The following is a 26726-nucleotide window of genomic DNA, read 5'->3' as shown; positions in this document are numbered from 1 at the left end:
TGACCCTACCTCCTCCTGTGGCCTATGCATTAGTGGCGTCAGCCTGTTTCGGGATCAGAGATGATTTATGTAAACTCCTTGGCGCGGACCGTTGGCCCGTCGGATCTGCAGGTTCCGCATCTGAGGATTCAACCAAACCTGCATCAAACAAAACAAAACATCTTTGTCTTCTTTTTTGGTGCTGAGGATTGATTCCCGGTGTCTGAGGATTTACTGCACGAGGGCCCCGTGGTTGGTGGCTGGCCAACCCTGGTGGTTAAATACCTCGAATTCTCCTCTTGGAAAAAGGCACAATTTATTGTCATCTTACAGACGTCGGAAGTGAGGGCTCAGAGAAGTTGAGTGACTGGCCAAGATCACACAGGCAGAAGTTGAAGGGCCAAGACTGGAATTCAGGTAACCTGGTCCCAGGGCCAGTGCCGGTTCCCTGTTGTACCACCCAGACCCAGAAGAGGGATTCGATTCAGAGGAGCCGCAAGTGGAGGCCAGTGGGTTGGGCTTTGAAGCACCTAGGACTGTTCTCAGGTTTGGATCAGGGAAGGTCCCAGTGTCCCTGAAGGCTGCGGGATCCTTCGACGTCCCCCTGTGGAGGAGCTGCTGTGTGCTCAGTCCCTGCTCAGAAACTGCGAGGGGTGCTGTCCAGCCTGAAGTCTGGGCTTGGGACTTGGACTCCTGGGCTGTCTCTGCCACTCTTTGTCCCTCCCTGGGAACTTGTCACTCCTGGGGAGGCAGGCCCTGTGCCTCAGCCTGCGGGACGGTGGCAGGCTCAGCCTCCTTCTGAGGAAGGCCAGCTCCCACTGGCCTCTGCTGAGGGACTCCGGTGGTGGCCTCTGGCCTGGGACGTGGTCTGGGCCTCACGGTTGGGGCGTCTGTGAGCCTACAGGGGGGTGGTGGCTTCAGGCTGGTGCTGGGTCCTGACAGTGCCAGGCCCTGGGTGACTCACGGGCCGGCTGGTCTCGCCACTGGTCCCCACTACTCTTCCTCGGGTCTTGCCAACCTCGGTTCTGGGCTCTGCTGGGCTTTCTGTTGTTGACCGAGAAACACAAAGAGGTTAAGGCCCAAGTGAGATCCATTGGTTTGGGAAGAGCCGAATCTCACGACGGGAATTTACAAGTCGTGGTGAGTTACGGTGTGCTCAGAGCGGCCGGGGCCAGGACTGGGGCCGGGGCTGGGGCTAGGGCTGGGGCCAGTTTCGAAAGGCAACAAATCAGGATGAATTCACAAGATATTTTGACCACCCGGGATTAATAACAAGGGTGATGTCAGCCCAGGACTGAAGGGACAATTGTCTGCAGCGGAGTCTCTGGTGCAGTTACTGTTAGGCAATCGTGTGTGAGAATCCCCCACCGCGTCTCCCTGGCTTTATTTGTTGGACGGGGTGAACGTAAGTGACGCCATTTTGATTTTGACTATTTCCATTGGGCCAAACTTCTCCAGTGGCCGGAGTGGGCATCTGAGTGGCTGCACTGAGCTCCGGACTGTGGTCGTGGCTATCTGGGTGGCTCTGGGCGCAGATGGGTGCACTGGTCCTTCCCATCCTTGGGTGAGCTGGCCCCTGGTCTGTCTCTGAGCTGCAGCAGGGACTTGGCTCTCTGGGCTGGGCTGTTTGGGTGCCTGAGCTGGGACAGGCTCTCTTCTGGACAGAGATGGCTTCTGGGCTCTGACTGAGCCCCTGGCTGAACTGGGAGGTGCTTTTCCTCTACCAAGACTCGGTTCCAGAGCAATGGGCTCAGGTTTCAGGTGCGAACTCCATGTCCTGGGGGAGTGGACATGTTCTCACTTGGCCTACGATGTCTTGTGAGATCAGGGACCATCCCACATGTGCCCCTTCCCAGATCCCTGATAGGACAGTGGGGCAGTGGCAGGACTCCATGTCATTATTCCTGCCCAGAGTGGGGCCACAGGTGGCAGCTGGCATCTTGGGTGACTTTTGCTTGTGACAAGGGGTGTGTGTGAGGAGCCCTGAGCACTGGGGTTCAGGTCTCCAGGGACTAATGAGCCCTTTCCAGGCTGGCCCCAGAGCTGCTGTGACTGGGGCAGGGCGAGTCCCTGTGTGAGAGGCCACCCAGAGCCACTGTGTCCTCCCCGGAGAGCTGTGGTTTCGGCAGAGTCCCAGTGGTCAGAGGCTGTGCCCACTCACATGTGGTGGCAACGAGCTGCTTATGCTGAGGAAGATGTAAAGGTGACACAGACTTTGGTGCCACTTGCTATATTCAAACACGAGGAGTCCCCAGAGCTCTGGTGTGAGGCAGGAATGTTCAGGGTGAGACGATCAGACCCGGCTCCTCAGCAGTGGATTAATCCATTTGATGGATCAGGCAGTTGGAAGGACTAGTACTGGGCAGTGACTGTGGGTGGGTGGGGTGTGGCTGGTGGAGTAGGTCACAGGGTTGAGCCTTTGGGTGGCATATTTTGTCCCTGGAGAACTGAGTCGCTCTCTGGTTGTCACGGACTGAGAGCTGCCCTCTCCTGCCAGGCTCCTCCGCCATGATGTCCTGCCTCATCCTGGGCCCAGAGCTATGGAGTCCCCGGACCATAGACGGAGCCTCGGAATCCAGGAGCCAAGGTAACCTGTTCTTCCTCCAGGTGGTTCTGGTCAGGTCACAGTGACAAAACCACCCAGGCTTTCTATCACAGTATGGGCATCCCACCCACCAGAACAAGGTACTGCAGTCGCCGCGGGTGACAGCCCAACGTGAGAACCGGCCTGCAGCAGCCCCCAGGCTCAGCCCCCCGGGTCCCCTCAGGGAGCCTCCGGTGGCCGTGCTGTTTCCGACCAGGCAACGTGCGCACGGTCTCTCTGAACAGAGTGAATCACAAAGCCATCGAGAACTGGATTTTAAGATTGCTTGTGTGCTCTGCGTGGCCTCTGGGTTCAGGCCCAAGACACAATGCTCAGGGCCCTGGAAACAGACAGGGTGAATGCAGGCGGGTGACCAAATCCCTGGGAGGGCTCAGAGAGCACCCAAGCGCCCACCTGTGCTTCCCCAGTGAGACCCCCTCAGGTGCTGTGTGGTTTCCGACAGTGCCTGGGGCAGGTGGAGCTGAGGAGTTCGAGGTCCTTAAGACTTAAGCTGGTGGACAAGTCGAGCATTTGCCAGGAAGGCCGGTTGTTCTTATTTCCAGGGCCAGGTTTTTAACTATTTTTTTTTTTAAATCAGGGATTGAACCCAGTGGTGCTTAACCACCGAGCTGCATCCCCAGCCCCCTTAGTGAGAGGGGGGTCTCACTAAGTTGCTTAGGGTCTTGCTAAATTGCTGAGGCTGGCCTCCAACTTGCAATCCTCCTGCCTCAGCCTCCCAAATTGCTGGCCAGCCTGGCAACTTAGCGAGATCCTGTTTTAAAATAAAAAATGAAAAGGGCTGGAGATGCACCTGGTGAATTTTAGCCATTTTAATGCAGCTAGAATCTTGTGTGACCTCATCACCATCCAACTCAGGGCCTTTTTTTTTTTTTTTTTTACAAATCTGCAACTGTGCTCCCACCAAGCCCACCCGCTCCTGCTCCCTCTGCCCCTGGCCACCCTGTTCCCTTTTCTTTCTGTCTCTGTGATTGTGACTTCTCTAAGAGCCGAATCTGAGTGGATCATCAGCCTTTGTGTTTTGTCTGACTTTATTCTTTGGACAAAGACTGACAGATGATGCTCTGCAGCTCCTCGGATTTTATTATATCCTAAAGTATTTTTCCCCACAGAAAGAAAAACATGTTTGAAAAGAAAACTCTTTGATTTGGGTTTTGAAAAGATCACTGCAGGAGTGGAGGAGGAAATGCCGCCGGCGCGGGGAAGAGCTGGCCCTGGGCCTGTGGCCGCAGAGCCCACCTTGGGCCGGGAGGCAGGCGGGTCAGCAGGGGCGGCCGAGCTGCCGAGCAGGAGAGCTGGCATCCGACAGCGGGCGATGGAGGCGAGCGCAGCCTCCCCTTGCCCAGAGGGGGAGGCCCGAGTCTCCTGGCAGCCTCCAGAGCCGGCAGAGCAGAGGACGAGACGCAAGAGCAGCCCTGGGCAGACCTGGGCAGCCCTGGGCAGAGGGGCACCTCCACGTGGGCTCTTCTGCCGGCTGTTGCAGATGGCAGGTGCTGTGACCTTGGAGACGCTCCAGGGTGGCTGGGACGAGCCAGGCTTGGTGACACATGGGAGCCAAGCACCTGAAAGCCCAGGGGACTATACAGTCACAGGGAGGTCATTGGCCAGCGGCTGTCCTCATCCACTCGGGACGGGCAGGCGCGGCCCTCAGCATTTTGTTCGTTCCCGGCACATCACACCCCCCCGCTCCTCAAGGAGATGACTTCTTCTCCATCCCCCCGGGACTGGGGACTGAGCCCAGGGCTGCTCTGCCCGGGCCGCATCTCCAGCCCCTTTCATTTTTTAAGACAGGGTCTCGCTAAGTTGCCAAGCTGGCCTTGAACTTGAAACCTCCTGCCTCAGCCTCCTAAGCTGTTGCTAAGCCACCAGGCTGTGGTCTTTGCCATGGCGTCCCTGCTGTCTTCGGTGTGGGCACCGCCAGGCTCATGGAGGGGGACGTGAACGTGGGCGTTGGAGCTGTAGGGCCAGGCTGTGCCACACCCAGCTCTCCTGGCCCCGGAGGCCTCACAGGGCTCACTCAGGGCTCACTCACCCGCTGCCAGACAGGCGGGTGCCAGGCCCATGGCACCTGTCGCCCGAGACACCCAGAGTGGGGACTTTGCAGTCCTGTCTTTGAGCCTCCCGACAGAGGTAGCGGTGGGGACAGGTACCGCTCTCCTGTAGCCCCTCCAGCACCAGGTGTTCCTGAAGCCCCTCCCCCTAAGGCCATCTGGACCACGAGGTCATGGGCGGGCCCTGTGGGTGCTGGGCAGGACTTCTGGGTGCTGGGTGGGCCCTGAAGAGCCCGGTGCCTATGCCCCATGTCCTGTTCGAGCTGTAGGACCTGCTGTTCCCGGGCGGGCAGGAGCCATGGTTGGGGCTGTGCTGAGATGGGCCTCCCAGCTCTGTGATGGTGACAGGGAGGGACATCCTTCTGTCCTGTGAACTCCATGCTCATGGGCATTGTTGCTGCCCTGCTGGGGCCTGCGCTTCCCCCTCCCCTGCCTTGGAGGATGCAGGGCAGCAGAGAGAGAAATCACAGCTGGACTCCAGGGCCCCAGGGAGAGGAGTGTCAATCACGGCTGGCAGGTGCCTTGTGTTCCCCTCCCCCAGAGCTTGGCTTCAGCACCTCCCTACCCAGTCACCCCCAGTCTGTCCGTCATTGCAGGATGACACGTGGTTATAGCCCCTGCCCCATCTTACCAATAACAAAATTGGGCTCAGAGAGATTGATACACTCATCCAAGGTCACCCAGGGGGCTAGCGTCGTGGCTGGACCCAGAATACAACCAAAGTTAGAACTAAATGACAGTTTGGGACTGGCTTATGACACTGGTCCTGGTCATGCAGCAAGCTGGGCAGGAGGAGGTCACCGTCCCACTGAGGGAGGGGAGGGGCGGTAAGGAGAGGTGAACTGGGTCTCTCCCTCCACCTGGCTTTGCCAGCCTGACCATCCACATGGTGCTGGTCCTGCAGTCCCTGGGGGGCACCCAGCCAGGAGGTAGACACCCAGGGCCTGGCCAGACCATGCACAATAATTGAAATCATTTCACAATTGTCTTTGTCACAACAGCATAAACAATACAGTAACAGTGGAATCCAGCAATAATATGAAGTGTATTGTGCCAGCCTGAGGACCAGGACTACGTCAAGGCCAGCTGTGGACGTCCAGCCACACGTTGGTGGCTGTAGGTCCATGTCTTCCTGTTGACCTCAGGAGGGCCCCTGCACGCGGCCACGCTTACCAACAGGACACCCTCGGGAGAGAGAAGTGCACTTACCAGGAAATTCAGCCCTGACCCAACGTGTCATTTAACGGATGGGTGGAATTCCCGTGCTCAGGTTGTCCCCAGTGCCATCCGCCCGGGAGGCTTTCTGTCCCCGTGGCCTAGCATTCACTCCGCGGTCCCAGCTGCAGTGGCCGTCTCTCCTCTGATGCACAGCGAGTTGTCCCGTGGTGTCCCTCCATCTAGCTTTGTCAGCTGTTTTCTTTTTCCCTTTATTCATGTTTTCCTTGCTGGGGACGGAACCCAGGGGCTCTCAACCCTGAGCCACAGCCCGGCCCTTTTGATATTTTATTTAGAGAGAGAGTCTTGCTGAGTTGCTTAGGGCCTTGCGAAGTTGCTGAGGCTGGCTTTGAACTTGTGATCCTCCTACCTCAGCCTCCTGAGCTGCTGGGATTATAGGCGTGCACCGTGGTGCCCATCTTGCCTGCTGTTTTGGAAAGCTGGATGTGTGTTTCCGGTGGAGTGAATCCTGAGGTCTGTGTCTTTTGCTTGAATCTTTGAAAAACAAACAAACAAAAAACAAAAAACAAACAAACAAACAAACCCCCCCCCAAACCCCAAACTAATCGCAAAGATTAAAACCTGAGAGATTGTCTGCTTGTCTTGACTTCTGTGTCCTCTCATGGACAGAGAGCTCTGCCCTGGGCCCCTGGACTGGGATCCTTCAGGGAACGGTCCTGCAGCTGGGTGGTGGGTGTCTGAGATGGGGCAGGTGTGATGGGTGCCGACCCCCTCATCGGGGTGAGTCCTGGACATGTAGGTGTTGATTGTGCAATTCTCTTTGGGTCTGATCCACCCAATTCAGAGGCCATTTTAGAGCCCCTGGGAGGCGGAGGAGTGGCCTCTGGGTGCACAGCTGGTCCATTCACCCTGGGGCTTGGCCTGTCTCCATTTTGTTAGTGGGATAACAAGGGGCTGGGCTCATGTCTTAACAAGTTGTTTTCAACACCTGGCCAGAAATCGGGCATGGTCTATTTTGGGACAGTGGCACCTGCTGGTGTGTAATTCAGAGAGCTGTCTCTGGGCCTGTGGGCCTCTGTCTGGAGAGCTCCCCAGGTGGCCCGTCCACCTGCAGCCTCAGGTCCCTGCTGTTCACCCCTGTGAACACTAGGTGGCAGTGGTGCCCTGCTAATAACCCAGAGGCGCCTGGACAGCTGGGCAGAGCAGCGGCCACTGTTCATTTCAGGTCACCCCAGGGCTCTGAGGGAGGGGACTTTCCTGTGGCCCTGAGCAGGACGAACTGTACTTTCTCACATTGTGCAGACAGCTGGGCCCAGCCTCCCACCTTGGAGTGCCACAGTGTCCACTCCACCCCTTTCCAGATCTGTGGGCTCTGGTGACAGGGAAGGAGCGTGCTCCAGGTGGACAGCTTCCCACCCTCTGCCACCCCATCCCAGTTCCCTGTGGCCCTGTCACCATGGGAAAAGACACAAGAGGGGATGAGCCAGGACTTGCTCAGAGGCACCCGGGGGAGTGGCCCCCACATCCATCACTACAGTTTGCATTTGGAACATCCCTGGAAGGCCCAAGTGCCACAGGCTTGGTCACTGGCCACAGCACTATTGGGAGGTCACTGGACCTCTGAGATGCAGGGTGCGGTGGAGGGAAGTTAGGGCCATGGGTATGCCCTGGGGAGGGACAGCAGGAAGCCAGCCCCTCTTCTCTTCTCCTTCTCTTCCTGGCTGCTGCAAGGTCGGTGACTGCTCCCTCTTGTGCCCCCATCATGGGGCACGGCCGCAGCCACAGGCCCAAGTGGCAGAGCCAACCCACCATGGACTGGAACCTCTGAAACTGGGAGCCCAGACAGACCTGTCCTTCCTGTAACTTGTTTGTCTCAGGTGTTTTATTACAGTCACGGCTTTCCCAGGTGGCACTGTCTGAGCGCAGCCCCAGGCTCTTGGGGAGCACTGTGGGGACCCATGTACCTCCCTGTAAAGTCGGGATGGTGATCACTGCCTTGCCCACCTCAGTGGGTCACAGGAGTGCCGCGACCCCTCGCCGGCAAGGGAAAACACGACACAGGATTCTTCTTTCAGCAGTTTATTCAGGCCTTGATTCAAGTATCATCTTCTAGTGACCCGTCGCCGAGCGCCCAAGCACAGCCTAATAAAGCCTCCAGCATACCAATCTTAAGCTGCCACGTGGACCTTTCTCATAGGGTGGTAAGGGATTGCGTGCCAATTCTCCATATTAGGAGTTGTTTATCACAGGCCACAGTGGAAGCCGGCGCCATCTTCTAATGGCGGCCACGGTCTAATTAGAACGGCTCACCACACAGGAGGGATTCACAGCTAGGGTGGGTGCCTACAGGAGGTCCCACTGTGGCTGTCACAGTCCTGGGGCACAGACCAGCCTGTCCTCGGGAGCATTCCTGCCCATACAGGGAAGAATTTGAGTCCCCTTAGGTCATGCAAGAGGCAGAACAGGGCCCTTGGGTGTCCTCAGGAGTCTCTGGAGTCCGTGGACAGGGCAGTCTACACAGGACAGTGCAGGAGTGTTGATGTTGAGGACCTTGAAATGCGGATGTCACCTTGGGCTGTCCAGGGGCGCAGTCCCGGGTCCTGATAAGGGAGTGAAGCAGGCAGGAGAATTGAGACAGAGTAGGGTGTGATGGCGGATGGCGGTGTGGGGATGGACAGTGAGAGGCAGAGCTGATGGTGACCTGTGGCCGGCCCTGAAGGTGGAGGAGGACCAGGAGCCGGGGACCAGGGAATGCCAGCCGCCTCCAGAAGCTGGAAAAGGGACAGAAATGGATTCTCTCGCCAAGTCCCCAAAGGAACCCAGCCCTGCTGGCGCCTTGGTTCTAGAACTTCTGCTCTTCGTAACTGTTGGAGAATGGATTTGTGCTGTGTTAAGCCACCAAACTGGGGGTTATTTGTTACAGCAGAGACAGGAAGCAGATACCTTGCATTTCTCTTCCCGTGGCCCCTCATCTCACGCGCTCCCGCTCTGCAGGTCTCAGGTGGAAGGCGCCTCCCCCACCTCGCCGTGCTCTTACAACAGGGTGGCAGCACTGCCCAAGTGCACACGGCAGGGCTCTCCACAGATGGTCTCCGGCCTGCAGCACAGTGCTAGCCTTGGAGAGGCTCAAAGAACGTGTGTAAAGCACACAAAGAATCCAGCTTCCAATGGGGCCCACCCTCATCGGGGGCCAGGCACTGCTGGGAGTGGGGACTGCGTGTGGGGTCCCACTGCCACTTTCGGGAGCCAGGATCTCCAGGGAGGCACTACCGGGAGGCAGAGAAAGCTTTAAGAGGCGAGGCCTGTTGGGAGGGCTTTTTTTTTCTTCTTCTTGGTATTGGGGGTTGAATCCAGGGGCACTTCTCCAATGAGTCACATTCCAGCTTTTTAAATTTATTTTTTAAATTTTGAGACAGGATCTCACTGAGTTGCTGAGCCTGGCCTCAAACTCACAATCCTCCTGCCTCAGCCTTCTGAGTGGCTGGGATTTCAGGTACACCTGGCCAGTGGAAGGCCTTTAGGTCACTGGGGGAGTGTCCTTGAGGGGAACGGTGGGCCCTGTCCTCCCTGTGTCCTGGTCCACCATGAGCGCTGGCCCTTGCCATCTGCCCCCAACCCACTACTAAGCGAGAGTCTGTCTGACTGTGACGGAACCTCCAACACCAGGAGCCCAAATAGCCGGTTTCCCTTGAGGAGCTGATTAGCTCAGGGAGGTTATGATAGAGACCAAAAGTCGACAAGCGTGGGGGTCCCGTCCAGCAGGACTCCCAAAGGTCCTCTGGGAAGACAGCTGACCTCAGAGAGGAGGGCTGAGCCCTAGCTGGGCCAGGGGTGGGGTCCAGGGGCGGGAGCGCTTCTGACAGCCACCAGGTGTCCCTCTTGGTTCATAGAAACATGGTGGGGCTCCTGGGCCCAAGCTCCGGAGCCTGAGCCTGGCCGTCCCCAGGGGCCTGCCGGGTCCCACGGATCGGCTCTGCAGTGGGCACCTTGTGGGTGTGGTTCTGGTTTCTCATGATGGCCTGGCCAGGCTCTGCCCTCTGCTTGGCTGGGCAGCTCAGCCCGGAGTCCCCTAGCGGGGGAGCAGCGCCAGCCTTTCGCGCCAGCCTGGTCCTGCGTCAGCGGGGTCTGGGCGGCTGGCCTGACCCCTGGCTTCAGGATCGGGGTGGGCCAGGTGTGAGCAGGCCCGGCACATTGCCAAGGCTGGTCCCAGAAGCGGGCAGGACAGTTGTCATCTGAACGTCACAAAGCTGCAGGGGCTGCAGGGGCACCTCCGGCCCGTGGCGAACATGAACTGCGGAAAGCAAAGGTCTTTCTGGTACTCGGACGATCAAACATTATAAATGACTGACCCGCAGAGGGAAGCAGGGCTGTGGTTCCTCAGTGTCATTTAGATGAGTTGTCCCTCTGTGCCACCTGGAGCTCGGCCCCTCCCAGCCCTTCTCCCCACCCCACCATCCTCACCAGGACCGCCAGCGGGAGGGAGCTGGAGACCCCGGCCTGTCACCTCCGCCTCTTCTCTCCCCCTGTCTCTCTCTGCCGCTGCCCAGCTCTGGTCCAGGACAGGGACGTGGTGCTGTCCCCTTCTGCTCTAGAAGGACTGGGCTCTGCCCCTGCTGGACAGATGGCCCAATGGGCGGTGCATGTTCAGCCAACATGGCACCGGCCAGGGGACCAGCCGCACAGCAGAGCTGCAGTCGGTGGGCGCCAGTCCCTCTCCGGATCTCGCCTTCTCCATTTGTTGCTCAGTCGGTAGGAAGATGGGGAACATTTTCAAGAACCTGCGTCTGTGCAGAACAGGAGCCGCGTCTCGTCTTCCTGGCCATTTCCTCCCGAGCATCACAGCCGCCATTCACATGGCCTTTACCCAAGTCATCTGCAGACCGCTGGCCGCAGCAGGAGGGAGTGCCCAGGCCACATGCAAACACGCCCGTTCTGCCATAGGGACAGGGCACCTGGGGACTTGGGGACGTGTGGGGGAGGGGTCCTGGAATCAACACCCCCGGAACACGGAGGGGCCACCACATGTCCCACGAGTCGGTGAAGGACCAGCATGTTTCAGGTGGTCCTGTGCTGGGGGACCTGATGGGGAAGACCTGTTCCTGGGAGAGTGGGGAGGGGAGGCCAGGGCTCCTGAGACGGGGGCAGGAGGGAGTGAGGTTCCCTGTGGGACCTGGGGGAGGAGCCTGGTCACGTGGGGACCTGGAGGGAGCAGGAGGGACATACGTGCAAAGCCCCAAGGCAGGAGGAGCCCGGTGGAGGGGGGCAGGGCTAGGAGGTGGCACGGGCTGACTGTGCGTGCGCAGGGCACATGGGTGTGTGACACCGCTGAGGTTTACTCCCTACCCTTGTCCCCTCTGAGCCTGTGTCCTACCCCTGACCCCTGCTCTGAGCCTCTGTCCTACTCTGTCCCTTCTGAGCCTCCGTCCTACCCTGTCCCCCCTGAGCCCTCCTGACTCAGCAGCACAGCCCACCCCTGGGGTAGAGGACCCTGCTTTCCTGCCGGCTCGGCCCACTCTTGTCTGCGTCCTGGGAGGGTCTGGTGTTTCTGGGACCCTCTGGCTGCCTGCACCATGGGTTTCTGACTGGCCTGGGGCTGGGAGCTGCGGGGCTGGGGCGAGGCCTGGTGCTGGGCTGGGCTGGGCTTTCCCTCGGGCCTCGCCTGTTTTCCCACAGAGAGCCTCTTTTGTCCTCCCCGTGACCTTGACCAGCTGGTGCCTTTACTTTCTGCTGTCTTTGTGGGCAGGTGGCTGACCCCTGGGGAGGGGTCAGGGAGGTGGACGTGTGTGCACGTGTGTTGTACACGGACAACATGGCCCTTGGGCCGTGGGCGCACATGTGTGAGTCTACATATGACGTGGTGCACAGCGTGGCCCTGTGTCCTCGTAAGGCTGTGTGCACACATGCGTGTGACGTGGGGGTGGGGTGGGCCTCCTGCAGGGTGCAGGGAGCTCAGGGCACCTGCAAACTCACCCAAGTGCCCAGGACCGTCTCCAGGTGGATTCTGTCCCTTGCATTTCCTCCAGGGCTTGGGTTGCCTGAAGGCCGCCTCCGGGTCTTACTCTGTAGGAAAGATGAAGCATGGACTCTGAGATCAGGCACTTGGAGGGCACTGTCTTGGGAGGCGGAGGAGCACTGTGTGCCTGGGGCGAGGGAAGGGTGGTCGCCTGCTCCCGGCCTGGCCTGACGGGGACGTTCTGCCTTCCTGGGCCTGCTCTTCCCAGGAGCCCCACTGCTGCCTGGTGTCTGCCCTTCAGCTCTGGGGCCCTGGGTGGCCCAGGGTGTGCACAGCGGGGGCCCTGGGTGCAGAGGCTCCTGAGACAAGGCTCCAGGAAGCAGCCAGAGCCGTTTCACACTAGGGACGGCCATCACCCGTGGGTGGCAGGGCTCGGCGTGTGGCTCAGAGCTTGCAAACACCACGGGCGGAGGTCCCCTGTCCCCATGGAAATCAGGACACGGCTAAATCAGTTTTCCGCAGACCCCATTCACAGTCTGCCTGAGGTGGGGAGTGCCGATCTCTCACTTGGGGTGACTGAATGTGACCTTTGCCACTGTGGCCTTCATTGGTGACACTTCCTCTCCCAACCACCTGCTCTGCAGTTACCTCAATCAGTGGTGGAGGTGAGGGCCTGGAGCTCCAGGGCTGCTGTTCCTGTTGTGTCCCCCCCGGGGGGCGGAGAGGACCCCAGCGTCTGTACCCCTGGAGGGGCTGCCTGCTCGGAAGCCCGGTCCCCGTCCTGGGCTGGGATCGTAGTGAACCCCACAGCCTCCCCATGCTGCCGGCTCCTGATCTATAAGGCTGCTGTCACCATGGGGTTGGACCACAAGTCGGTCACGTGGGCCTCATGACAGGTAAGTGACTTAGTGCAGGAGAGGACATGGCCGTTGTCATCCACAGACAGAAGGCTTTGGGGTGCTGAGAGAGAGAGAGAGAGAGAGAGACAGAGTCAGAGAGAGAGACAGAGAGACAAAGGGAGGGGGTCAGGATATATCCCTAGAGGGAAAATAAAAGTGGAAGAGAAAGGGAGAGGGAGGGGAGGGACAGGGATCGTGGTCTCCGGGAAAGGCCCCGGGCCTGATGGCGTGACGGCCGCCTCACCGTGGCTTGACTGTCATCTCCCAGCTTTAGGACGTGCCCAAGTCAGCCACTCAGTGGAGACTGAACTTTGGATTTAGCCTTTTCCTGGGCTGGGACACAGGCACACCCTCTCCGTGAGGCTGAGCCGTGGCAGGGACAACTCAGGGAGGAGACGCAATTAGGACTCCCCAAGTTGCCGGGTGTGGCGGCTGGCAGGTGAGGCGTGTCATGTGGACATGTGTCAGGAGGTGACCCCCTCCTATGTCAAGGGCAGGACACTGCAGAGTTGACTGCGAGTGTCCTAGTGGCCGTGCCCGCGGGTGGGAGGATTTAGGTCCCCTGCGAGGACACTCAGCAGAGGCCAGGCTCAGCCCCTGGCTCTTGGTTTGGAGACGGTTCTGCTGTCTCCTGTGCTGGCCACCTCACGTGACCTCCCGGCTGACCAGCTTCTTTCCTTCAGTGGCAAAGGCCATGCTGGGGTGTCTCAGGGCTACAGGTGGTGGCCAGCGTGGACCCAGCCACGAGGACAGAGGCAGCTGGCTGGACTGTCCCCAAAGAGCTCTAGTCTGGGCTCACCAAGCCCAGCTGTGGCCAGGAGGAGCAGAGAAAGGCCACCTGCTCTTTGGCTGTCACATGTCAGCTACAGAGATGTGGGGTTTTAAGTGGCCCCTGATGGAGGTTTCTGGTTATTCTGTCATATGCCCCGGGGTGAGAATGAACTGTGGTCCCCACATGGGACTTTCTGACAGGAGATAGTGTCTGTCACTGTTACCGTGAGTGCCAGTCCACGCAGGGGCCCACTGTCCTGTGTCCAGGGGGAAGTTGGTGTTGGGGTGAGGACGAGGGTGCGGTCAGTAGGGCAGGGCCTCCCCTGGCCGATGTCCTGCTCCTGAGCCAGGAGAGGCGAGAGGTTGAGGGAGTCCCCGGGTCACGGCCTGCTGGCCCCTCTGCAGCAGGGCCACTCCTGGGCTTGCGGCAGGACAACTCCAAGCCAGGTCCTTCAGCAGGACGGCTGGGTCTGCTCAGGGGGACGAGGCACGGGGTTCTGTGAGGAGCAGTGGAGGAGCCTGTTCCCTCGCCGGCTGACCTTGTGGGGACGGACAAGGGGAGCCCATCTCTCAGTGCGCTGGGCAGGGGCGCTCCTCCCCACTCCCGGCCTCTGCCTGCTCCTGTCCCCTGGTGCTGGCTGTCACCAGGCTCTTCTGCCCAAGTCCCAGTGCTTCTCCTGGGTGCCCTGAGGGCATGTTCCTCGCCTGGCCCAGGAGCTGCTCTCCCCACTCTTCCCCAGTCCCCGTCTGTCCCCAGCCAGGGCCCCAACTCTGGGGTTTCCCAAGTGAAGGGATCCCCTGCCTGGCCTGGGGCTCTGTCACAGGTCCGTGCAGACTCAGGCCAGGAAAGGGGCCATCGTGCCTCCTCTCTAGGGCCCTCAACGCTCTGAGGTGTCAAGGACATGGAGGACACCTCCTGAGACGGCTGCCTTGAGGACTTGGCCTCTCAGAGCCAGAGGGAGGCCCTCAGATCAGCCCTGGCCGGCCCTCTGCGTCCCCAGGTGGAGAAGGGAGGCCTTGCAGGGCCGCACGTGCTCACTGAGCGCCCGCCTCACGTCTGGGGCCCCGTGGCTCCTGCTGCCTGGAAGCCGCTCTTCCCACTTAGCCTCTGTCCTGGGGGAGCTGCAGGAGCGTCCCCCCCCCTCAGGCCGCCAGGGCAGACTGTGCCCTTGACAGGCCGCGGCCCCTGCCTGGGTGTGCATCTTGTTTCCCCCAAATGATCCAGGCCTGGGGGTCCCCACGCCTCAGGGCAGAGCCGCCAGGCCCTCAGTGCTAAGAGGCCTCGTGGTCATGCGGGGACACTCCCTGCTGGCCCTCTGCCCTGGGGATGCGCTCAGTGGATGGAGCCGGGCAGAGGCCCGCTGCCGGCACCTTCCCATGCACACGGGTCCTCCCTTCCTCGGAGGCCCACAGCTCCAGGTGGTGGAGACGGCAGAGACCCTGATCGACAGCTGTCTTCCACCCTGGTCCTTGCCCTGTGGCACAAGCACTGCTGGCCGACTTCCCAGGTCACAGCTCTGCCCGCTCCAGCTGCACAGAGTGGTGGGCTTTCCTGCCATTGGCAGGAATTCAACCCTCTGGTCTGGCCTAAGAGACTGCAGAGGCTCAGCCTTGCTCTGCAGCCTTGGGCCAGTCACCTACCCTCTCTGGGCCTCAGTTGTCACACCTGTATCAGGAGCGGGCAGACTGGATGGCCCTCAGGCCCCGTGTGGCTCACCCAGGTCCCAATGAGGCATGGCTGGTATTGGCACAGTGCCTGGGGTCAGGTGCCAGTGTCGGACGGGTAGGCGTAGGAGAGGGGCCAGGCCTTGTCCCTTGCACCCCACAGCCGGCTCCCGTGGCTCGGCTGAGCCTGCACAGAAGCTGACCTGTCCTGCTTTCTGGAAGCTCCTCACCTTGCTGTCCTAGGTCACCTGCTGTCCCTTGTGTGTCTGAGTCCCTTCTTCTTATTATTAGTTAAAAAAATATATATATATACATATATATATATACACACATATATATATATACATATATGTACATATATATATATTTAGTCGTAGATGGACACGAGACCTTTATTTCATTTATTTGTCTCTACACGGTGCTGGGGATGGAACCCAGGGCCTCACATAGGCCAGGCAAGTATCCACCTCTGAGCCCCTGCCCAGCCCTGAGGCCCCTCTTCTAACGGGTGGACTAGGCGCCTCACCCAGGGCTGCCCTTTGGTTCACACCTCCAAATGCCATGCCGAGGCCCCGGGTCAGTGCTTCAGTTCTGTGGTGACCGCAGGGCGGGGCGGCAGGGAGTGAGTGAAGAACGCAGAGGACCCTCTGACTCAGATGGGCACCATTGGCTGATGATATGATTCTGTGCCTGGGAGACCCTGAAAGTTCCACCAGCAAACTTCTAGAACTAGTAAATGAACTCAGCAAAGTAGCAGGATATAAAATCAACACCCATAAACCAAAGGCATTTCTGTACATCAGTGACAAATCCTCAGAAAGGGAAACGAGGAAAACCACCCCATTTACAATAGCCTCAAAAAACAAACAAACAAACAAACAAACAAACAAAAAACTTGGGAATGAGAAGTAATATTATCCAAACGACCATACTTCCAAAACCAGTATACAGATTTAATGCAATTCCAATCAAAATCCCAATGACATTCCTCATGGAAATAGAAAAAGCAATCATGAAATTCATCTGGAAAAATAAGAGACCTGGAATAGCTAAAGCAATCCTTAGCAGGAAGAGTGAAGCAGGTAGTATCACTATACCAGACCTTAAACTATACTACAGAGCAATCGTAACAGAAACAGCATGGTATTGGCACCAAAACAGACTGATAGACCAATGATGCAGAATAGAGGACACAGACATAAACCCACAAAACTACGATTATCTTATATTAGACAAAGGTGCCAAAAACATACATTGGAGAAAAGATAGCATCTTCAACAAATGGTGCTGGGAAAACTGGAAATTCACATGCAACAAAATGAAATTAAACCCCTATTTGTCACCATGCACAAAACTCAACTCAAAGTGGATCAAGGACCTAGGAATTAAACCAGAGACTCCGTGTCTAATAGAAGAAAAAGTAGGCCCTAATCTTCATCATGTGGTATTAGGCCCCAACTTCCTTAATAAGATTCCTTTGGTGCAAGAACTAAAATCAAGAATTAATTAATGGGACGGAATCAAACTAAAAAGCTTCTTCTCAGCAAAAAAACAAAACAAAACAAAACAAAACAAAACAAAAAAAAAAAAACAAAAAACAAAAAAACAATCGGTAAGGTGAACAGACAGCCTACATTCTGGGAGCAAATCTTTACCCCTCACACATCAAATAGAGCACTAATCTCTAGGGTAAATAAATAACTCAAAAAGCTAAACACCAAAAAAACCCAAATAACTCAATCAATAAATGGGCCAAGGACCTGAAGAGACACTTCTCAGAAGATGATGTACAATCAATACACAAATATATAAATAAACATTCATCATCTCTCACAATTAGAGAAATGCAAATCAAAATCACTCTAAGATTTCATCTCACTCCAGTCAGAATGGCAGCTATTATGAAGACAAACAACAATAAGTGTTGGTGAGGATGTGGGGAAAAGGGTACACCCATACATTGCTGGTGGGACTGAAAATTGGTGCAGCCAATATGGAAAGCAGTATGGAGATTCCTTGGAAACCTGGGAATGGAACCACCATTTGACCCAGCTATCCCTCTCCTTGGACTGTATCCAAAGGACTTAAAAACAGCATACTACAGCCACATCAATGTTTATAGCAGCACAATTCACAATAGCTAAACTGTGGAGCCAACCTAGATGCCCTTCAATAGATGAATGGATAAAAAAATGTGGTATATATACACAATGGAATATTACTCAGCAATAAAAGAGAATAAAATCCTGACATTTGCAGGTAAATGGATGGAGTTGGAGAAGATAATGCTAAGTGAAGTTGGCCAATCCCCCAAAACCAAATGTGGAATGTTTTCTTTGATATAAGGAGGCTGACTCATAGTGAGGTAGGGAGCGGGAGCATGGGAGGAATAGACGAACTCTAGATAGGGCAGAGGGGTGGGAGGGGAAGGGAGGGGGCATGGGGTAATTAATGATGGTGGAATGTGATGATCATTACTATCTAAAGTACAGGTATGAAGACACGAATTGGTGTGAATACACCGTGTGTACAACCAGGGATGTGAACAATTGTGCTCTGTATGTGTAATAAGGACTGTAATGCATTCTGCTGTCATATTTATATACTAAATAAAAAATAAAGACTCAGAGGCGCTTCAGAGGTGGAGCGGGGTCTTGGAGCGTGGAGGGTACAAGCCAGGGGGCCCAGGCGTCTCTGTGTGGACAGGAGGCGCTGGGCTGTGGCAGCCCGAGGTGGCTCTCCGGGGTCCTGCTCCCGGGGGCTCTTCGCTATGGCTCCTTCTGTCGGACGTGACACCCCACCAAGAGCAGGAGACGGAGCAGCTGATGCTGTCAGCCGAAAGGCTGCGCCCTGCTGCGCGCCCTGGTACCTGTCAATGCCGATGACACGTGAGTCCTGGCAGTGACATTGATCCCTCTTGAGAAAGGGGACAGGGGAGGGGATCACAGCCGCGGCTTCCCTTTTGCTAGGAGTGACAGGGTACAGGACGGATTGGGCTTAATCCTCACCAGCAGGCAGGAAGGGCACGTTCCTTAAGAAGCTTATCCGGGGGCCCCCAAGCGGGCGGCAGTAGGCCTGCCTCTGCAGCTGCGTCTTTTTCTTTCTATTCCTTTCCTTAAAAAACAAAACAAAACAAAAAACCAAAAACCGGGTGGGAAAGGGTTTCTTTTACTTCATGGAACGATGTTTCCACTGAGATGAGAAACTGAAAGAGGAGGCTGAGCCTAGAGGCCCGTGAGGAGAGGCGCCTGGAGTCTGTGCAGTAACTCCAGCCTCAACAGTCCCCCTCTGGGGCCGGAAAATGGCTCTCAGTGATCCTTGCTCCAAACTCTTGTGTAATGTGGGAAGCCACAGCCGCGTCTCGGGAGGGAGGCCTTTCTGATAAAGCCGGTGGCGGAGGACGAGGCTGCTGAGGGAGAAACCGCCTGGTCACTCCCCAGGTGTCACCTGGGATGCTGCAGATGCACACAGCCGGTCACGGACACGGACCCTGCGTGGGCTCATGGGGGACTGGCGGTTTCTTTTGGACACCGCAGGTTGTGGAAGGACTATGGATGGTCGTGGAGGTGACGAGGGGCTTGGGGCGCTTGAACCCCCTGTGTGCCAGGGGATTGAATCAACAGACTTAGCAGGAGATGGTGGAAAGAAGGCCGAATCAGCTGAGGGGCAGCACAGACCCGAGAAAGGTCAAAGGGGAGGACTATTTGCTGGACAGAGAGGCCTTGGGGAGGCCATCCAGGCCCTGGAGGTGCTGACAGGAGGAAGCCATAGGCAGGTCTGCCATGTATGGTTGTGTGGTTTGTGCACTGAACCAAGGCAACAGGTGCAAAGAGTGGACGAGGCTTGCTGGCCAGGCTGTGTGCTGTGACATGGGCTTGCTTTTACCCAGAGAAAAGGAGACGTTTTTCTTTGTATGGAGGTGATTTTTGTCCCCAGACTATGTATACGTAGAGCTGAGTCGGCCAAGGGACTTTGTGCAGAGTCTGGGGCAGGCCAGACAAAGAAAGCACTTTAGCCCTGGGCGTGGAGGGAGAGATGGCCACATCCCAGTGTCCACACAGTGCCTCGCTCCTCTGAGGTGGCAACAGCCCTCCTCCTTGAGTGGACACCAAGGCTGCCCTAAAGGGAGCCATTAGATTGGGTTTCAGGGCTCCTGTTTTCTGGGGTACCCCCCCAGGGTACTGCCTCAGGCAATGCCGTGGGTCAGGTTGGGGAGCCCTGGCTGGAGGTGTGCGCAGGCCCCTAGAGGTGGCAGGAGGCGGCTGAGAGCAGAGCCTTGGCAGCCTGTAAAGGTGTCCCAGGAGAGGTGACTGTACTAGGTCATAGGAGGCAAAGGACCTCAGGGGGACTCCTTTCCTGCCCTCTGCCCCACAACCCCCACTCACCATTCCCAGACATGGTTCAACATGGGGTCCTGTGGACCTGCTGTCCTGCAGAGCCTGCTAGAGATGGGACGCCTGGGTCCCTCGGGGCCTAGGATCCTGGGGCCCAGCCACCCGCATTTCCAGAGTCTTTCCTGTGTCCTGATGGCCCTTGGGTGGAGCGCACTAGAGGCCATCAGGGGGTCAGGACTCCCCACATGACCCATTATGTTTTATCCTGAACCACCCTGCAGTGCTGGCCACAGGGACGGGCAGAGGAAGGGGCTGGCTCGCCCGGGACTGCGTGACCAGCTGGGGACCTGGATCCCAGGCCTCTCAGAGCCACTCTGCCGGGCACCACTGCAGCTACTGTCCCTCCTCCCCTTTCCCCGTCCTGTGCTCTGAGCAACTGATGGGAAGTCGGCCTCCTCCCTCCTTGGAGGGTTCTAAAGACCTGGCAGGAAGCAAAGTGGACCCCCAGGAGTGCTCTGCTCACAGGAAGCGTCTTTCTTGTGGATTCTGCTATTAACACTTCACGGGGGTTGGCTCTGGGGGATCTGTCAGGAGCGGGTCTTCCTTGGAATCCATCTTCCTAGGGGACTGTCGCTGGCTGGGCGCGGACCTGTCTGGGGCCACACCCTCGCCCCACGGAGCTATGATCTGCAGATTGCTAAGGACATGCAGAAAGAGGAGGCAGGTGTCAGGGGGACTTGTCCACTGGGGATAGGTAAAGGAGCCCGAGGTTCTCCCACAGTGACAGCCCTGGTCCTGGTCACATCTCTTCCCGTCTTTCTGTTTCTTGGGGAGGCCGAGGTGGGGGAGGAGGTGCAGGGGAGGCCCTGGGGAGAAGACTCTGAACATCTTCGACTGGGGCTTTCTCCTCCGCGGCCTGGATGTGCCCACCTCATGCTCTTTGCTCCCGACGCGGCCCCTGGGCTGGGCTGCCAACTCTCCACCCGCAGAGGTCTCACCTTCCAACTCAGTCTGACACCAGCTTCCTGGAACTAGGGCTAGTGGACCCCAGGAGTAAAGGGCTCACGAGGTGCCCCTGCCCCTGCATCAGACACCCGCCCAGCCCTGGGGATGGCCCCCCCGCTGCTCAGACTCCTGCCTGGCCAGCTACCGGCTCAGGTGCTCCCGTCCTTCCCCGAGGCTTGGACGTTTGCCAACACAGATTGCAGAACTCAGGACGACCGACAACCACAGTCTGATCATGGAGCACATGGCTCCCCAAAGGCCAGCAAGGCGTGGGGAGGGCACAGAGCTTCGTGTCCCCTCCTGGCTCAGAAGGGCTTCTTATAGACATCAAAGGACATCCCTCTCTCTCCAGAGTCCTTGGGGTTTTTGAAGCTCTGTGACAGGACCCAGGACAAGCACCAAGCCCATGTTCTGTTGGGCCATGTTCTTCCTTGCAAGGTGGTGACTTGGAGCACGCTTGGCTGTCCCCAGAGGACGCTCATCTTCATTGTCACCAACTCATGGAGACCCTCAGGTGTGGCTTTCCAGACAGCGGGGGCATGAAATCCCTGATGTGGCCTTACCAGGTGGGCATTACATGCATTTTGTAGGGAGGGGCCCTGAGGCACAGTGACTTTCTCAAGGTCACATAACCGATGACAGATGGAGCTAAGTGGGGTTATTTGAGTTCAGAGCCCAAATTCTTCACCCCTGTACATCCTGCCTCCTGCTTCCTCTTTCAAGGTGACTGGAGCCCTTCAGATGGACTCTGGATTCTTCCCATGGGTTTTCCTGATTCACCTCCAGAGCTGCCAAGCAGGGATGAAGCAGGACTGGAGATACGAGCAAGGACACCTCTCCAAGTGGGGTACAGAGAGCTCCTGGCTCCTCAGGGTGTTGGTGGGTGAGGAAGCCAATCCCATGTTAAGGAAGGGGAAACAGAGGCACAGAGGGTGTCGGTATTTGTCGGAGCTTTTAGCCCCCGTTTCCTCCTGACCTGCGGGAGAGGCGGGGAAAGCACGCCCGGACCAGGACGAGCCAAGAAAGGTCGACTGGCAGCCCGAACCCAGCCCTCCCTCGCCAGAGGACAATCAGACGCGCCAGGGAAAGGACTCAAAGCAAGATCTCACTTATTGAGGAAGCACACACAACTTATATACTGCACAGGAGCCAATCAGGATAAAGGTCAGAGGGGTGGAGCGAGTTCACGTGTACACCCATCCCATAGTCCATAAGGGAAGGCACAAGCTGACCATGAGGGCAGAAGAGTCCGGGACCTATCCTGGAGGTGGTCCGCCTTTCCCGTCACCACCCACAGCACCGCCTCCTGGCTGATGGCCAGGAGCCATCCCAGCCACATGTGCGGCCCCAAGACCGGAAGCAGGCAGCAAGTCATGCCCTACAGGTATTAAGGGGCGGGGCTGGGATTTGTCTGTCTTGCTTTCCAGTCTTTTTTTTTAATATATATTTTTTAGTTATAACTAGACACAACATCTTTATTTTTATTTATTCGTTTTTATGTGGTGCTGAGGATTGAACCCAGGGCCTCACACGTGCTAGAGGAGCGCTCTACCACTGAGCCACAACCCCAGCCCCTTGCTTTCCAGTCTTGAGAGTGTACACACGAGGTCAAGAAAAACTCCTCAGTTTTCACCCCTGTCCAGGGGGACCACTGGTGCCCACCACACAGGCTCATGGACAAGATTAAGAGTCAAGGCAGAGCCCTGAGGGTGTTTCTGAGAAAGGCTGGCCACCCCCTCATACCCCCACCCTTAACTGCCCACTCGAAGGGCTCTGATTCTTGAGCCTCCCCCACATAAGTCCCGGAACCCCAAGCCTGTGTTGCCCTCTCCGTCTATGGAGAGAGGGCCTTTCTGTTAACTCTGACAAATAACCTCTGTGTGCATCTCTGCCTGGTCTCTCATTTCTCACTTACCGTCTCTTGCTCCTCGCTTTCCCTTCAGCGCCCACCTCCTCTACTTCTGGGCTGCTGCGTTTGGACCGTGGGCTGTCTGAGCTGATGGGCAGGTGGTGGCATACACTGTGTGTCTTGAATCGGTGGCATTGCACTGAGAGTTCTCAGAAGATCACCACCCCTCCCTTGAGATGGCTCAAGCAAACCCATAAGCCTTTCATGGCCCGACAGGTTTTAGAGCCCAGCTGCACCCAGGCCTGGTGAGCGTGTCCGGTCTTGCCTGCTGTCTGTGGTCGATTGGTAGTGGCTGACCGGGGCACTGTGCTGAATGTGGTTCTGAGGCCAGCCCTTGGATCAGAGGGAAGGCTTCCCGGGATGGATTAGTGATGTCTGCCTTGGGCATAGACTAGATATGATGACCAGAGGGCAACATTCATCATCCCACAAAACACGTTACGGATCCAGATGGAACAGGTCACTAAGAGGCTTGAAGTCAGATTAGAAAAAAACACAAAGGGAAAAATGCTGCCCTAACAGCTGGAAAGGGGCAGGACCGCCAGCTCCACAGCAGTCAGGAGGGCGGGGCTCCGTCTCCGGTAACCACAGGGCTCCGCACTCCCCTGACAGCACAGAGCCATGGGCCCAGAGAAGTTCAGGGCCACCTCCTAAATATTAAATGAGCACAGGGGTGGATTTGTTCATGTGGATCAGGCCGTATTTCATGGATGTGGACATGGTTGTGCCTTGGTTAGTGAGGGAGACGCCTTCTGAGGCCACTTTGTCACTGAACCTCACAGACGGTACCTACATAAACTAGAAGGCAGAGCCCACTCCACTCCTGGGCTACACAGTGCAACTATTTAAAATTAAGTATTATTCCTATTATTACTTTACTTTTCAAACTTTGTGCTAAAGCCTAAGACACACGCACGCTCTTCAGCCCACGTGACCTGACATCGCCACCTTCCATCTCCACATCTCGTCCCACTGGAAGGCCTCCAGGAGATGCATATGGGGCTGTCACTCCTGTGGTGACAACACCTTCTTATGCACCTCCTGAAGGACCTGCCTTTTAAAAGAGTTGTCTTTTTAAAAACATAAGGAGGAGAATGCTTTAAAATGACAATAAAAACCTAGCCCAGTGGATACCCAGCAGCTGTCTGTGATCTGACCAGGTTATGTACTGTACACCACTGTAGGTGATATGTCACATGGGACTGCGTAGTTATGTGACCTGCAGCTCAGCGGGTGTGCTTATGCCAATGTCACCACAGACGTGAGTGGCATGTTGCCCTGTGGTGCCATAATGGCCATGATAGCCCCAGATGGCAGGAACGTTGCAGTTCCATTATAATCTCTCTCTCTCTCTTTTTTTGGAGGGGGCTAGTGGGGACTCGACCACTGAGCCACATCCCCAGCCCTATTCAGAGACAGAGTCTCACTGAGTGGCTAAGCACTTCGCCATTGTTGAGGCTGGCTTTGAACTCATGATCCTCCTGTTTCTGCTTCTTGAGCCCATGGGATTACAGGCGTGAGCCACTGTGCACAGATCTCCACTATAATCATGAGGGACCACAGCTGCAGATGTGGCTCGGTGTGGACTAACACATCATTTTGTGGTGCAGGACTGGATGTAATTTTGAACTTGCCTCCAGGGAGGACAGAGTGGTAGGTGACCAGTCAATAGTATTGCTAAGAACAAGAGAGGTCAGAAACACCATCACCACCATGTCTGTAGCCTCGGGAGAGGAGGTGGAGGTGAGCAGATGATGGATGATCAGCAGCGGGCTTCTCTCTGGGCCAGTTCTGATTCATGCAAGAGGCTGGTGGAGGTGACAAGCTAAGGCCCAGCTCCCTCCTCTATCTACAAAGCCATTTCTTCCCAGATCCAAGGGATAGTGACTTGCCTGGGATTTTCCCAGTGACAGCACCTAGTAGGCTCACAGCACCTGATGAAATCCTGGAGTTCAGACCCATGTCTGCTGCGGACTTTTTATTTCTTTTAGATTTTACTTCCCTTCAAACTTTGGAATTTTTTTTTCTGAAAAAAGTGCTGTGTGATCTGATTTTTTTAATAGTTAAAATGTATTAAAGATTCATGTTGTTTAGAACTAGAGTATTTTGAAAATTTCACAACATCCCCAGGAGATAATTGGTGTCTCTCCAGGGAATCTTCGGGCGGAGGCTGGGAATGATGGTGTAAATCACTTGAGCGCCAGCAGCAGTTTTAATTAAGTTTTTCCAAAATCAGATGCTTATTTCACTGAAATATGCTGGGCTTTGTTGACAAGTGACACATAGCATTTCATTGTCTAGTTTTTTTTTTTTAAACATCCAAAAACGTCCTTGTGGGGACCTGCACTCCATATTAATTAATCTACAATCAGTCAGAGCCTGGTTCTCAGCCTTCGGGGGATTCAGAGAAGGCCAGCGCTGACCTTGGCCTCCAGGAGAGACAGGGAGCAATAGGCTCCCCACTTTTCACAGGCTGATGCTGTGCTGGCTCTTACAGATGTCACGGCCTTGCTCGGTGCCTCTGCCCCGGGAGGGAGGCGCCACGATCCCCATTTTGTAGATGAAGAGACTGAGGCTCCAGAATCCCCAGAAATCAGGATGCTCTCACACAGCTTGTAAACTCCACAGTGGGCACCAAACCTGCTTCTTCTTGCTTCCTGGGACACCCTTGTCCCATAGTCCCATGGCCACTCTGGGATGTGCAGGGTTTCCAATCCAAGAGGAGATGACAGGCTCTATAGGGCAGAAATAAGCAGTGATGGCCCCGGATTATAAAGGGACTTGATCCCCTAATTTCGGGAGCTGTACTGGGTTCAGAGCCCCACAGGGAAGGGGAAGGGAAGCCACCACTCCGCTTAAACTGGGAAGGTAAATTCAGGGAGGGGAAGGAAATGAGGCCGGAGCGGCCACTTTTGCTGTCCTCTCTCTTTTGCTGGCTGGTTAGCTAGGAAGGCACTGGGGAGGGATTCTGGACCAACCTTAGCCTTGACCTTGGCAGGATGGCGGCTGGGCCCCTCCTCATCTCTGGATCTCTGGAGTGGGACTTGGCGGGGGCTGCCCTGCGGGCTCCTGGAGAGGACGGGCCACCTCCTCCTTAGGTCAGCCCCGCCCTCACGGGTCACACGCCTGGAAACTGCTCAGGACCCGCAGGAGGGGACGGCGGTCCTGCTCATGGTTTCATCACTGGCTTCTTGGGTCTCCAAAGGCCACTCCAACACCGAGCTCCTCTGTGGGTTCCCGTGGGACTAAACCCCTCCTCCTCCACCGCCTCACTGCCGGTGCCAGCCACGCGGGAACACGTGATCCAAGTTCAGCCAATCACGGTGCTCCCTCCCTCCCTCCTCAGCAGTGATTGGCCCAGGAAAAGCCAATCAGGGTGCTCCCTGCAGACCGAGCTCCCTGCTGGCTGAGCGCCCTGGCCTGTTCTCTTTCCTTTCTTTTTCGGGAGTTGTTCACGTGGGATGAAGGGACTGTCACTTCATCGTCCCTGCCCAAATGGGAAAAGTGAGTCTGTATAGTAGGAGACACACAGACCTGGAGAATCGGGACCCAGAGGCTTCGGCCCAATACTTTGAGCTCATGGACCTCGGTCCCTGAAGTCAGTGGCAGCCTTTCATGGCCCTGTCCCCTGTCCTAGGAAATGAAGTCGTCACCGGCCACAGGAGGAGCCTCCTTCCCCTATTCTCCCACCTCCACCCCGCGGGGCCCTGCACTCTAGGGGCTTCTAGATATTTCTGTCGGCCCTTCCCACAGAGCTGGCTTAGGGCTGTCTTGCCACAAAGCATCGTTCAAGCCCCTCCTATGTGTCCCCTTCATCCGTCCTGCCTTGGAATCTCAATTTCCAACTGACTACGCTGCAGGGTGGGACCTTAAGAGCTGGCTTGCTGCAGGACCTGAGTTCTTGGCCCTGGGGAATGGATTAGTGCTATTATTGTGGGAGTGGGTTAATTACCGTGGGAGTGGGCTCCTGATCAAAGGGTAAGTTGGTCCCTGCCCCTCCACCGCTCTCAGGCCCCGTGGTCTGTCATCAGCGAGGCTGGCAGCCTTGGACTTCCCAGCCTTCAGCACTGGAGGAAACAGACTCCTGTTCTTTATAAATCACCCAGTCGAAGGCATTCTGTTAGGGCAGACCAAAATGGGCCAAGAGCCCCCAGATGTTCATAGCAAAAGTGCTGATAATGGAACAGCTTTCCAAGAGGAAAAGAGCCTCCATTTCCCAGAAAGGGTTGGGGAGGGCTGCATGCTGACGGGCGAGGAAGGTAAATTACCGTGCACTTTCTGCAGAGCCCGGGCTGGGCTGTGAAGAGGGCCGCCTGCTTCCCTGGTGCTGCTCTCCCGAGTTGGAGGCTCTTCCAGCAGGGCCGGCTTCCAGGCAGGCGACA

General features: G+C 56.6%; 1 long non-coding RNA gene across 1 annotated transcript; it reads right to left on the bottom strand.

Moving 5' to 3' along the window:
• Nucleotides 1-11744: 11744 nt before the first annotated feature.
• Nucleotides 11745-25609, bottom strand: LOC125612380. The gene is made up of 3 exons (XR_007342746.1): nt 25323-25609; nt 22351-25079; nt 11745-11868 (listed from the first exon to the last, which is right to left on the bottom strand). It is a non-coding gene; the product is annotated as an uncharacterized LOC125612380 (long non-coding RNA).
• Nucleotides 25610-26726: the final 1117 nt, after the last annotated feature.

This window comes from Marmota marmota, unplaced genomic scaffold (genome assembly GCF_001458135.2).
Source record: "Marmota marmota marmota unplaced genomic scaffold, marMar, whole genome shotgun sequence".
Lineage (NCBI taxonomy): Eukaryota > Metazoa > Chordata > Mammalia > Rodentia > Sciuridae > Marmota > Marmota marmota.
The sequence above is the reverse complement of the archived record's forward strand: the minus strand, read 5'-3'. Positions and strand labels throughout refer to the sequence as shown.